The following is a 14,487-nucleotide window of genomic DNA, read 5'->3' as shown; positions in this document are numbered from 1 at the left end:
GGCATTAAGAGAGTTTTTGGGCCAACCATCAAGAAGATCGCCCCCCCTCAAATCTAAATCAGGGGACACAATCACTGACCAACGCAAGCAAATGGACCGCTGGGTTGAGCACTACCTAGAACTATACTCCAGGGAAAATATTGTCACTGAGACCGCCCTCAATGCAGCCCAGTCTCTGCCAGTCATGGATGAGCTGGACGTACAGCCAACAAAATTGGAACTCAGTGCTGCCATTGATTTTCTAGCCAGCGGAAAAACCCCTGGGAAGGACAGCATTACCCCTGAAATAATCAAGAGTGCCAAGCCTGCTATACTTACAGCACTCTACGAACTGCTTTGCCTGTGCTGGGACGACGGAGCAGTACCACAGGGCATGCGCGATGCCAATATCATCACCCGCTATAAGAAAAGGGTGACCGCGGTGACTGCAACAACTACTGTGGAATCTCCCTGCTCAGCAAAGTGGGGAAAATCTTCGCTCGAGTCGCTTTAAACAGGCTCCAGAAGCTGGCTGAGCGTGTCTACCCTGAGGCACAGTGTGGCTTTCGAGCAGAGAGATCCACCATTGACATACTGTTCTCCCTTCGCCAGCTACAGGAGAAATGCCGTGAACAGCAGATGCCCCTCTACTTTGCTTTCATTGATCTCACCAAAGCCTTTGACCTCATCAGTAGACGTGGTCCCTTCAGACTACTAGAAAAGATCGATGTCCACCAAAGCTACTAAGTATCATCACTCCATTCCATGACAATATGAAAGGCACAATTCAGCACAGCGGCGCCTCATCAGACCCTTTCCTATCCTGAGTGGCGTGAAACAGAGCTGTGTTCTCGCACCTACACTGTTTGGGATCTTCTTCTCCCTGCTGCTTTCACATGCGTTTAAGTCCTCTGAAGAAGGAGTTTTCCTCCACACAAGATCAGGGGGCAGGTTGTTCAACCTTGCCCAGCTAAGAGTGAAGACCAAAATACGGAAAGTCCTCATCAGGGAACTCCTCTTTGCTGATGATGCTACAGTAACATCTCACACTGAAGAGTGTCTGCAGAGTCTCATCGACAGGATTGCGGCTGCCTTGCAATGAATTTGGCCTAACCATCAGCCTTAAGAAAACAAACATCATGGGATAGGACGTCAGAAATGCTCCATCCATCAATATTGGTGACCACGCTCTGGAAGTAGTTCAAGAGTTCACCTACCTAGGCTCAACTATCACCAGTAACCTGTCCCTCGATGCAGAAATCAACAAGCGCATGGGAAAGGCTTCCACTGCTATGTCCAGACTGGCCAAGAGAGTGTGGGAAAATGGCGCACTGACACGGAACACAAAAGTCCGAGTGTATCAAGCCTGTGTCCTCAGTACCTTGCTCTACGGCAGCGAGGCCTGGACAACGTATGTCAGCCAAGAGCGATGTCTCGATTCATTCCATTTTCGCTGCCTCCAGAGAATTCTTGGCATTAGGTAGCAGGACCATATCTACAACACAGAAGTCCTTGAGTCGGCCAACATCCCCAGCATATACTCCCTATTGAGCCAGCGGCGCTTGAGATGGCTTGGCCATGTGAGCTGCACGGAAGATGGCAGGATCCCCAAGGACACATTGTACAGCGAGCTCGTCACTGGTATCAGACCCATCGGCTGTCCATGTCTCCGCTTTAAAGACGTCTGCAAACGCGACATGAAGTCCTGTGACATTGACCACAAGTCATGGGAGTCAGTTGCCATTGATCACCAGAGCTGGCGGACAGCCATAAAGGCGGGGCTAAAGTGTGGCGAGTCGAAGAGACTTAGCAGTTGGCAGGAAAAAAGACAGAAGCACAAGGGGAGAGCCAACTGTGTAACAGCCCCGACAACTGTTCTAAACAGACAGTTTGGTAATGTTAGAATACGCATGCAGCCATATTTTGCAGCATTGTCCATTTTCTTAAAAAGGCAAAGTCAATTTTTATAACTTTTCAGTTTTAGTCCATAATTCTTTATTTTCACACTTCTCGTAAGCGTAACAAGCTTTATAAAATGTAAAAACTTTTTTTGCTTTTGAGTTAGAAAGTTGTAAGTTTACAATCCACTCCAGGATTTCAGCACTTCATTTAGACAAAGCGCAATACAGAGGGCCTCCTGAATCATCAGAGTTGCTGGAGTTCGGACAAAATACTAAACATTTGCTTGTTCAGAAAAAAGTAAAAATCCCGTAGCACCAGCTGAGGAGTGGGAGTTCTCTAGACAGCCTGGTTCTCATTTATCCCTCAATTTACACCATTAAAAAGATAGATTAACTGCTATTTTTTTCTCATTATTGTTCATGGTACCTTGCTATGTGTAAACGGCTGTTGCATTTGCTTACAAAGCAACTTTGAGGACATTTTAAAAGTAATTAATTGGCTGTAAAGTATTTTGGGATGTCCAGAGGATGTGAAAGGTGCTATATAAATGCAAGTTCTTTTTTTTTCAGACTATGTCCACAAAGATGATTCCTAATACAGTATGGTCTGGTGCATTTTCAGGTCATATTTTTCCACCTTTGCAATGTTGCCTGCCTCCATCCTTACCTCAACCTTTCTGTTGCTGAAACCCTCTGACATGCCATCATCACCTCCAGCCTCAATTACTCTAATGCTCTCCTTGCTGGTCTCCTATCCTCCACTCTCCACAAGCTCCACTTTGATTAAAACTCTGCTGCTCTGTTTTTAAAATTGTACCACACATATCCTGTGACGCAGGGAGTCTTGTTTGCATATCAACTTGACCTACACTGGCTCTTCATCACCTGATGTCTCAAATTTAAAATCCTCAACTTCATCTTTGGCTGAGCTTTTAGTTGCCTGATCTAATGTTTCCTGTCCTATCATGGCTTCTCTGAAGCACCTTGGGATGTGCTTACAGTAAAGGTGCTTTATGAATACAGGTTATTGTTGCCATAGTTCCATTACTCAGATGTTAACATGCATGGGAAATCCCTTATGAATATTTTGTATAAAGTGTTGTGATAGAGAATACATTTGCATGGGTGCTAATAGACCTTATTCGGTATTTTTAGTTTAGTTTAGTTTAGTTTAGTTTAGAGCTTGTACACACTACTGAGTCAGCGGCGCTTGAGATGGCTTGGCCATGTGAGCCGCATGGAAGATGGCAGGATCCCCAAAGACACATTGTACAGCGAGCTCGCCACTGGTATCAGACCCACCAGCCGTCCACGTCTCCGCTTTAAAGACGTCTGCAAACGCGACATGAAATCCTGTGACAATGATCACAAGTCGTGGGAGTCAGTTGCCAGCGTTCGCCAGAGCTGGCGGGCAGCCATAAAGACAGGGCTAAAATGTGGCGAGTCGAAGAGACTTAGTAGTTGGCAGGAAAAAAGACAGAGGCGCAAGGGGAGAGCCAACTGTGCAACAGCCCCGACAAACAAATTTCTCTGCAGCACCTGTGGAAAAGCCTGTCACTCTAGAATTGGCCTTTATAGCCACTCCAGGCGCTGCTTCACAAACCACTGACCACCTCCAGGCGCGTATCCATTGTCTCTTGAGATAAGGAGGCCCAAAGAGTTTAGAGATACAGCACTGAAACAAGCCCTTCGGCCCACCGAGTCTGTGCCGACCATCAACCACCCATTTATACTAATCCTACATTAATCCTATATTCCTATCACATCCCCACCTGTCCCTATATTTCCCTACCACCTACCTATACAAGGGACAATTTATAATGGCCAATTTACCTACCAACCTGCAAGTCGTTTGGCTTGTGGGAGGAAACCGGAGCATCCCCCATAAATGTACAAGTACCTCTTTTCAATATTTAGAATGTGCAGATTCAGGAGAATACATTTCCTTGTTAAGAAACACCATCCTGGACACTAATGTACAATTAAGGAAATTATCATGCCATAATTCAATTTTGCAAGCCTGATTCTACATTTCTTGAACATTTTTAAATTGCCACTGATACATTGCAGAGCCCTCTATTACCAATGTAGCTTCGTAATCCAGTTAAGAAACTGAGAACCTAAACATATGGGGTGCCTTAAAAATTAGTTGTTGGCTATTGAAAACTGCAGAGGTGGGGGCAATAGTTTGATGAACTCCTCAGCGCCCAAGGCCCTCCAATGCGATTTTCAGGCAGGCTTGTAATTAGGCAAACAGAATGCTAGGCTATTGTAACTGTGACGCTGCTTATATATGAAAATCGGGGTCTTATGCCGGTTGTAAGACTCTGCAATTTTCAGTTTTGTGTATTTGTACCAGGGGATGTAACCTAACCAACAGTCATATAAAGGCCACTGCAGAAAGGAGCGAACATTTTTATGCTGAGAGTTATTATGGGGCCAGGAACAGCAGGAGATTTCCCTTTGGTTGCACAAAAATACTGCATACCACTGCCAGCCGGTGCTGGGGCCCCAGCAGGATCAGCTCCTTCCACTTCCAAAGATCCACCACAGAGCCAGCTAAAAGTAGGAGATGACCAATTTCTACCCTTCCATAACTAGCGAGTAGCAGGTGGAATGAAGTCCAACAGGTTTTAGCTGGTGGCGTGGCTGCTTTATCAACTTGGTGTCTGTTTTCAGCAAAAGTTAAAAATCCACCTCATGCCGATATGTAAATACAAAGTTTACTAGCTGAACTAATTAAGAATACAGCAAACTTTGCCTGGTTCAGTTACATTTTTTTCTGGCGAGTTTGACTTTGTTTCCAAAGTACTAAGTTCTGTTACAATTGTTTACGAAGGTCAGGGTATGATTATCAATCATTAAACAATTGTAACAGAACTTAGTACTTTGGAAACAAAGTCAAACTCGCCAGAAAAAAATGTAACTGAACCAGGCAAAGTTTGCTGTATTCTTAATTAGTTCAGCTAGTAAACTTTGTATTTACATATCGGCATGAGGTGGATTTTTAACTTTTGCTGAAAACAGACACCAAGTTGATAAAGCAGCCACGCCACCAGCTAAAACCTGTTGGACTTCATTCCACCTGCTACTCGCTAGTTATGGAAGGGTAGAAATTGGCCATCTCCTACTTTTAGCTGGCCCTGTGGTTCAACTGTTCACTTTACGAAGGTCAGGGTATGATTATCAATCATTAAAGTGAACAGTTGAACTTGCTGTTCATCCGCTAGTGCGCTGTCACAACATTTACTTTAAAACGGTGTGGTGTTGCTGTAATGTACAGTGTAAGGGTTAATTATTTGGTGACTTTCTATTTTCTGTGGGTGCTTGACATGCTGATTCGACAGTGCAATGGGATTGTTGAAGCTCATCTGTTAAAGTACACGTAAGCTTTTCATTTTCTGTTTCAATTTTCTAATTTTGTCGATATTTTTAACTCCCAATGTAAGAGATTTTAACTCCTCAATATGTGGGGTTTAAACTCCCCAACGTGTGAGTCTTTAACTCTTCATCAAACGTGCTGAGTTTTAACTCCCGTAAGACATGGTTTTAAGTCCACTGGGCGCATGGTTTTATTCAACAGGTTCCTTACCCGGAAGCTAGCCTGATTGACAGTTCCTGGCACCCTGTTGGGTGGGGAATGTTACAGAAGAGGTCACAGTCCAGGATTCCTGCTTGAGACAGAGATCATGAAGGGGAGGGGCAGGGTGGATGTGCACAGTGTGTCTTGGAAGCTCGTGGTGTGATTGTAGGGGGTTGGAGAGAGATCAGATGCAGAGCTTAGGGGCTTTGTGATGGCTGGTTGGGTCTAGCCATGAGAGGGGGTGTTGATAGGGGTAGCTGGGTGATTGTGTGGGGGCGTGTCCAATTGTGGGAGTATCAGTGATAGCGGAATGTGTGTTCAATAGCTGGGTTAACTACATGCCCTCTAGTTTCGTACATTCTACAAAGCATGATTTTTATTAAAGCTTCTCGATGGGTGGCTAAGCCTTTTGTATAAAGCCAGCAGGGTCCTTGTTCAAAGAGGAAGGTTGAGGCCAAAGGATTTTTAAAAAAAGGTAGCATAGTTTTTATGCATGTTACTGGACTAGTAATCCAGAGGCTTGGACTAATGATCTGGAGACATGAGTTCAAAGCCACTGTGGCAGCTGGGGAATTTAAATTGTTAATTAAAAAGTCTGGAATAAAAAGCTGTTATCAGTAATGGTGACCATGTAAATAGTGATCGTCGTAAAAACCCATCTGGTTCACTAATGTCCTCCAGGAAAGAGAATCTGCTGTCCTTGCCTGGTCTGGCCTACATGTGATTCCAGACCCACAGCAATGTGGTTGACTCTTAATATCCCTCTGAAATGGCCCAACAAGTTGTATAAAACTGCTATGAAAAACTATAATAAGAATAATACTGAACGGATCACCTGGGATCAACCTAGGCATCAGATTTGGATACGATAATAGCACATGCAGCCCAGGAGACTCCTCATTAACATATGGGGACTTCTGCCAAACTTGGGAGAGCTGTGGCACTGAAAGTCCTCGATACTGACTCCAGACCCCATGAAGTCTCATAGCGTCAAGTCAAACACGGACAAGGAGATCTCCTGCTGATTACCACCTACTGCCATCCCTCAACTGATGAAACAGTACTCCTCCATGTTGAACACCACTTGGAAGAAGCACTGAGAGTAGCAAGGGCACAGAATATACTCTGGGTGGGGGACTCCAATGTCTATCAGCAAGAGTGGCTCGGTAGCATCACTACTGACGAAGCTGGCTGAGTCCTGAAGGACATATTAGAATTAGAATTAGAATTAGAATTAGAATATTACAGCGCAGTACAGGCCCTTCGGCCCTCGATGTTGCGCCGATCATCTGACCTACACTATTCCATTTACATCCATATGTCTATCCAATGACCACTTAAATGCCCTTAAAGTTGGCGAGTCTACTACTGTTGCAGGCAGGGCGTTCCACGCCCCTACTACTCTCTGAGTAAAGAAACTACCTCTGACATCTGTCCTATATCTTTCACCCCTCAACTTAAAGCTATGTCCCCTCGTGTTTGCCATCCTCATCCGAGGAAAAAGACTCTCACTATCCACCCTATCTAACCCTCTGATTATCTTGTATGTCTCTATTAAGTCACCTCTCCTCCTCCTTCTCTCCAACGAAAACAACCCCAAGTCCCTCAGCCTTTCCTCGTAAGACCTTCCTTCCATACCAGGCAACATCCTAGTAAATCTCCTCTGCACCCTTTCCATAGCTTCCACATCCTTCCTATAATGCGGTGACCAGAACTGCACGCAATACTCAAGGTGCGGCCTCACCAGAGTTTTGTACAGCTGCATCATGACCTCGTGGCTCCGAAACTCGATCCCCCTACTAATAAAAGCTAACACACCATATGCCTTCTTAACAGCCCTATTAACCTGGGTAGCAACTTTCAGGGATTTATGTACCTGGATACCAAGATCTCTCTGCTCATCTACACTACCAAGAATCTTCCCATTAGCCCAGTACTCTGCATTGCTGTTACTCCTTCCAAAGTGAATCACCTCACACTTCTCCGCATTAAACTCCATTTGCCATCTCTCAGCCCAGCTCTGCAGCCTATCTATGTCCCTCTGTACCCTACAACACCCTTCGACACTATCCACAACTCCACCGACCTTCGTGTCATCCGCAAATTTACTAACCCACCCTTCTACACCCTCATCCAGGTCGTTTATAAAAATGACAAACAGCAGTGGCCCCAAAACAGAACCTTGCGGTACACCACTAGTAACTAAACTCCAGGATGAACATTTGCCATCAACCACCACCCTCTGTCTTCTTTCAGCTAGCCAATTTCTGATCCAAAGCTCTAAATCACCTTCAACCCCATACTTCCGTATTTTCTTCAATAGCCTACCGTGGGGAACCTTATCAAACGCCTTACTGAAATCCATATACACCACATCCACGGCTTTACCCTCATCCACCTGTTTGGTCACCTTCTCGAAAAACTCAATAAGGTTTGTGAGGCACGACCTACCTTTCACAAAACCGTGCTGACTATCGCAAATATCTTCCAGATATGGCCTGCAGTAGGTGGTGAGAGAAATAATATGAGGGAAAACCCTACCTGACTTTATCCTTACCAATCAGATGCATCTGTCCATGACAGTATTGATATGAGTGATCAGTGTGCAGTCCTTGTGGAGACGAAGTCCCGTCTTCACACTGAGGACATCCTCTATGCTAATTGGGATAAATTCAGTACAAATCTAGCAGCTCAAAACTGGGCATCCATGAGGTGTTGTGGGCCATCAGCTGCAGCAGAATTGTGTGCCACCACAATCTATAACATCATGGTCTGGCATATCCTTCACCCTACCATTACTATCAAGCTAGCGGATCAACCCTGGTTCAATTAGGGGTGTAGGAGACCATGCCAGGAGCAGCACTAGGCATACCTAAAAATGAGGTGCCAACCTGGTGAAGCTGCAACACAGGACTACACGCATACTAAACAGCGGAAATAGCATGCTACAGACAGCTAAGTGATCCCACAACCAACGGATCAAATCAAAACTGCAGTCCTGTCACATTCAGTCGTGAATGGTTGTGGACAATTAAACATCAAGGGGCGGAGACTCCATGAATATTCCCATCCTCAATGGGGGAGCCTAGCACTTGAGTACAAAGGACAAGGATGAAGCATTTGCAATCATCTTCAGCCAGAAGTGCTGAGTGAATGATTCATCTCGGCCACCTCTTGAGGTCCTCAACATCACAGGTGCCAGACTTCAGCCAATTTGATTCACTCCATATGATATCAAGAAATGGCGGAAGACACTGGATATAGCAAAGACTATAGGCTCTGTGATGTCCTTGGGACGTGAGTGATGTTTAGCTGAGTTTGGTATAGGGTATGAGGCAAAGACAGAGAGACAAAAACTGTAGCAGCTGAACATAAAGGCTTCTCCATTTATTCTGTCTTAGTTCAGCATGCCATCAAGTCCTTGAAGTGAAGATTGAATCAAGTGCTGAAATACCTCAGCTGCTGAGCTGACTCCAGAGTTGAGCCTCTTGTATCGGAAAAGTCCGATGTAAGTAGAGAATGCAGTAAGATATCTTGATTCTTCTGCAAGCTCGATTTGATGGTGGCCTATGTTGAGGTCAAGTTTAGTGAAGTGTTTAGCACCATTCACTTTCCCTATGATGCCATCGATTGTTGGTGTCATAACTCACCACTGGTTAGAGTCATACCTAGCAAAAAGGAAGATGGTTGTGGTTGTTGGATGCCAGTCATCTCAGCCTCAGGACATCACTACAGGAGTTCCTCAAGGTAGTGTCCTCAGTCCAACCATCTTCAGCCAATTCATCAATGGCCTTTCTTCCATCATAAGGTCAGAAATGGGGATGTTCACTAATGATTGCACCGTGTTCAGTGCCATTGGCAACTAGCAGTCTGTGCCCACATGCAGTGACACCTGAACTTCATTCAGGTTTGGACCAATAAGTGACAAGTAACATTTGAGCCACACAATTGCCAAGAAATTACTTTCTCCAACGAGAGAGAGTCTACCCATCTCCTGTGACATTAAATGGCATTGCCATAATTTAATTCCCCCAACATCAACATCCTGGGGGTCATTATTGAGCAGAAACCTAACTGAACCAACCACAGAAACACTGTGGCTACAGCAGCAGGTCAGAAGCTGGATATTTTGTAGCAAGTAACTCACCTTCTGACTCTCCAAAGCCTTTCCACCCGGCACCAGTTAGGAGTGTGATGGAATACTCTCCACTTGCCTGGATGGGTGCAGCTCCAACAGCGCTCAAGAAGCTCGGCACCATCCAGGACAAAGCAGCTCGTTTGATTAGCACCCCATCCACCACCTTCAACATTCGCTCCTTCCACCACAGACCCACAGTGGCAGCAGTGTGTACCATCTACAAGATGCACTGCGGCAACGCACCAAGGCTCCTTCGTCAGCTCCTTCGTCAGCACCTTCCAAACCCATGACCTCTACCACCTAGATGGAAAAAGAGAACCAACACATGGAAACAACATCACCTGCAATTTCCCCTCCAAGTCACATACTATCCTGACTTGGAAATATATTTTTGTTTATTCATTTTTTTTTGTGGGATGTGGGCATCTTTGGCTAGGCCAGTATTTATTAACCATCCCTAATGGCCCTTGAACTGAGTGGCTTGCTAGGCCATTTTTTTAAGAGTCAACCACTTTGCTGTGGGTCTGGAGTCACATGTAGGCCAGACCAGGTAAGGACGACAGATTTCCTTCCCCAAAGGACATTATTGAACCAGATGGGTTTTTTACAACAATCGACAATGGTTTCATCGTCACCATAAGACCATCTTTTTTTTTTTGAATTCCAGATTTATTAATTGAATTCAAATTTCACCATCTGCCATGGTGGGATTCGAGCCCGTGTCCCCAGAGCTTTAGTGTGGGCTCTGGATTACCAGTCTAATGACATTACCACAGTGCCACTACCACCCCCAGGAGGTCCTTTTACTGTCGCGGGATCAAAATCTTGGAACTCTCTCCCTAACAGCACTGTGGGTGTACCTACATCAGATGGGCTGCAGTGGTTCAAGAAGGTGGTTCACCATCATCTACTCAAGGGCAATAAGGGATGGTCACCAAATGCTGGCCTTGCCAGTGAAGCTCACAACCCGTAAATGAATAACTAAAAAAAATTCCATCTGTGTGTGTTCACGTGCATTTTGGCTGTCACTCCAGACCTGAGTTCAATACTTCTGTCTTATTTTTTTAACCTTTCGGTCCCCTTTTGCCTTTCTCCTCCTTCTTCCTGTCACTCAGCCTTGCCACCTATCATTTCTGCCCTCTTAGGTACTTTGCTTCCCTAACCAGCCCCCTGCCTCCCTCCCAACTCATTGCTATCGATCAGACTTCTTACTTACATGCCAGTATCCCAGACTTGAATCGCCCTTGAACAAGGCCAAGCTATCCTTAATGTCTCTCCTGGTGTTCAATAAATAGCCTATTAAGACACCAATCAACAACAGCAATTTATATAGCACCCTTAACATAATAATATATTCCAAGATGCTTCACAGGAGCATTGTAAAGCATTATAAAACAGTTGACACCAAGCCACATGAGGAGATATTAAAACAGAAGACCAAAAGCTTTGTCAAAGGTAGGTTTTAAGGAGCGTCATAAAGGAGGAAAGAGACATAGAGAGGCACGGAGGTTTAGGCAGAGAAGGCCAGAGCTTAGGGCTTCGGCACCTGGTGAAACGATTAACATCGGGGATACTCAAGAGGCCAGAACTAGACGAATGCAGATATCTCGGAGGGTTGTGGGGCTGGAGAAGATTACAGAGATCAGGAAGGATGAGGCTAAAGAGACATTTGAAAACAAGGATGAGCACTTTAGAATCAAGACATTGTTAACCAGGAGACAATGTAGGTTAGTGAGCACAGGGGTGATAGGCGAACAGGAATTGATGCGAGTTAGTACATGGGGGGGTGGGGGAGAAGGGCTGATGTGGGGGTGGCAGGGAGGTGGAGTTATTATCAAGGCCACTGCTTGTTTTCAATTAACTCAATAAAATTTAATTTGGATAGGAACAACAAGTTGTATTTATATAGTGCCTTTAACAACGTAATAAAACAGGAGACTTATCAAACAAAATTTGACACTGAGCTACATAAGGAGATATTAGGTCAGATGACCAAAAGCTTGGTCAAAAAGGTCCGTTTTAAGGATTGTCTTAAAGTAGGAAAGTGAGGTAGAGAGGCGGAGAGATGTAGGGAGGGTGTTCCAGAGCTTAATGCCAAGGCAGCTGAAAGCATAGCTGCCAATGGTGGAGCGATTAAAATCCAGGATGCTCAAGAGGCCAGAATTGGAAGAGCACAGATATCTCAGAGGGTTGTAGGGCTGGAGAAGATGACAGAGAAAGGGAGGGGCTAGGCCACGGAGGGATTTGAAAATGAGGATGAGAATTTTAAGATCAAGACGTTGCTTGACCGGGAGCCTGTGTAGGTCAGTAAGCACAGGGGTGTTGAGTAAATGGGACTTAGTGTGAGTTAGGACATTGGAGCAGAGGTTTGGATGACCTCAAGTTTATGCAGTGTAGAACCTGGGAGCTTGGCCAGGAGTGCATTGGAATAGCCAAGTCTAGAGGTAACGAAAGCAGCAGCAGATGAGCTGAGGCAGGGACAGAATTAGGCAATGTTTTGGAGGTGGAAATAGGCTTCTTAGTGTTGGTGCGGATATATGGTCGGAAGATCATCTTGGGGTCAAATATAACACCAAGGTTGAAAATAGTCTGGTTCAGCCTCAGACTGTTGCCAGGGAGAAGGATGGAGTCAGTAGCTGGGGAATGGAATTTGTGGCAGGGACCAAAGACAATGGGCTCAATTTTGTTCTCTTGTCGGAGGCAGGTTCAGTAGCGTGGGGTGGGGGGGTGGGGGAGGCAGAGAATCACCGTGGAGCCGCCCACCACAAAACCTGGCAGCAGTGTCCTCAGTGCCGCGAAAGGGAAGGTAACCTAACCAGAGTAGCATAGGGGAAGTGGGGTTTACAGTGGCCATTGCCACTATGCTGAGTGTCCAAGGGGCTTGTGTGTGAATGGGCGGGAGCATTAGGTGGTGCCATGAACTATGTCTCCATTGCCACCCCGCCATGTAATTGGGGGGATAGCTGCCACATTATGCAAAATGGCCACCTGCTGTGCAATTGCAGTGGTGCAGCTGTTCATGTTACAAACAGAACTTCCACCTTTATGCGCACCAGCTACCGCTCCTGGCGAAGTGATCATAAAATTCATCCCAAATGCTTTGGTCTTCCCAATATTTAGCGGGAGGAAATTACTGCTCATCCAGTTCAGGATGTCGGATAAACAGTCTGACAATTTAAAGGCAGTGGAAGGGTCAAGACAGGTAGTGATGAGCTCAAGCAAAATGATTTGTCATGCTTTTTGTGAGGACTTTTTATTGTTATAGTTATCAGTTGTATCAAATGAATACAATATGAATATACAGCTTTAAAAAATAAAAATTTATAAAATTAGGTATATTAAAACAAATTCAAATGTAATTGCTTTTTGAACTTGATCTGGCTTATTATAGTCACTTAGAGGTTAAATTGTGTGCAGGCATGAAGAAGAGCTTAAGCAAATATTACTCATCGCCCTGGAGGTCCAAAGTCTCTTGGAACATATTTCGTTAGTAATGTAAAACGGCTAAAGCTAATGTCAACAATTTGCCATTACACTGATTTAAAAAAATTACAGGGAAAATTTCCCCTGGTTCTGTGGCCAAGCTCCAGTCAGAACAGTGATGGCTATTTGACCGAACATGTGAGTAATTTTAACTTAATCATTCCTTATTACGAACAAATGATTCTCGTAGTTGTCAGTGCTCCACTTTGTGAGAGTAAAAGAAATCTTCATGACAAAGGTGCACTGACTGCTAATCATTTGTTGACCAAAATTTCATTCAGTATTTTTAACTTATTCGCAACATGTTTTGAATATGTCTCTCATTAGTTTTTGCTGAATTATTAACTATAGCAGTGATATGATGGTGCAGTAGATGGTTCTTCCAACTCTGCAGTGTAAAAGTAAAAAAAGGAAGAATTTTCATTCATATAGTTCCTTTCACATCGTCAAGATGTCCCAAGACACTTCATAGTTAATGAAATAGTTTTGAAATATGATCATTGTTATTACATAGGCAGTCAGTTGTGTACAGCAAGGCCAGAAGAGGTCCTGCAAAATAAATTTTGAAAATTTTATTTGGTTCCTTGTGGGCCAGGAAGAGCAAGTGTGCACCTCCAAATCCCACAAGGAAGCCTGGACTTACCCTGCCGTTGGCTTCCTGGCCCCATTGATCTTGTGCCAGAGGCTGCTCCCCTAGGTTCCTGGCAGTGGCCTCCTGCCACTCGATTTTAACGGCCTGTCAGCTGCTTCCCACTGACTTCCAGGTTGTTAAAATTAATCAAGCCCGAGAGCTGGCACTCATGACAGGACATGCCCTTTCTTTGCTGCAGTCGCACCAGGATTTAAATATAAGCCCGCATGTTGCAGACTAAAACAATACAAATGTTGAGAGGCCTACCACTTTGCTGTCATCATCTAGTTGGCTTGAGGAAGGATCCAAATCATACAATTCAAACACAAACATGCAGCATGATTTATTCAGTCATGTTACCTGGCTTTTGAATTTAACAAATCTAAAAACTTCAGGACTGTTCAAATCAGAGAGTTGGTTTGGAACAGTTGAAGTGACTGTGTCAGGCCAGATAGGTCCCATTGATGGTAAGAAGGAAAGAGCATCTATTTCTCTGAACATTAATTATAAAATATCTATTAGTATGGAGAGTGTGAACCATTTATGCTTTTTCTTATTCGAGAAATTATTATTGTCGAATAGTACTATAAATATGTACATATATATAACATTAATGTTGTTTATTAACTTGTTTATCTATTGTTCAAGACAATAATTTGGCAGTTAAGGCCTAGTGTTGTAACACTGTCCCTCCTTCTCTCTCTGTGAAGACAAGGGCCAAAAGTCATCAGCTGAAACATCAAGCGAGAAAGGCTTGAAATTAGGGCAGTAC

The 14,487-nt window shown here is 44.5% G+C and overlaps 1 protein-coding gene across 3 annotated transcripts in view; it reads left to right on the top strand.

The window, feature by feature from the left end:
- The first annotated feature begins 4,907 nt into the window (after window positions 1-4,907).
- The window catches only part of slc2a9l2 (solute carrier family 2 member 9, like 2), a 542,218-nt gene continuing 532,638 nt past the window's right edge, over window positions 4,908-14,487 (top strand). The window contains exon 1 of one of the 3 annotated variants that reach the window (XM_068040353.1): window positions 4,908-5,259. The gene's annotated coding sequence lies outside the window, so the exon portion shown is untranslated. Of the gene's footprint in view, window positions 5,266-13,069; window positions 13,223-14,487 lie in introns of those variants that run through there. The other 2 variants (XM_068040334.1, XM_068040343.1) reach the window with 2 other exon arrangements.

The sequence above is a fragment of the Heterodontus francisci genome, chromosome 1 (genome assembly GCF_036365525.1).
Source record: "Heterodontus francisci isolate sHetFra1 chromosome 1, sHetFra1.hap1, whole genome shotgun sequence".
Taxonomy (NCBI): domain Eukaryota; kingdom Metazoa; phylum Chordata; class Chondrichthyes; order Heterodontiformes; family Heterodontidae; genus Heterodontus; species Heterodontus francisci.
The sequence above is the reverse complement of the archived record's forward strand: the minus strand, read 5'-3'. Positions and strand labels throughout refer to the sequence as shown.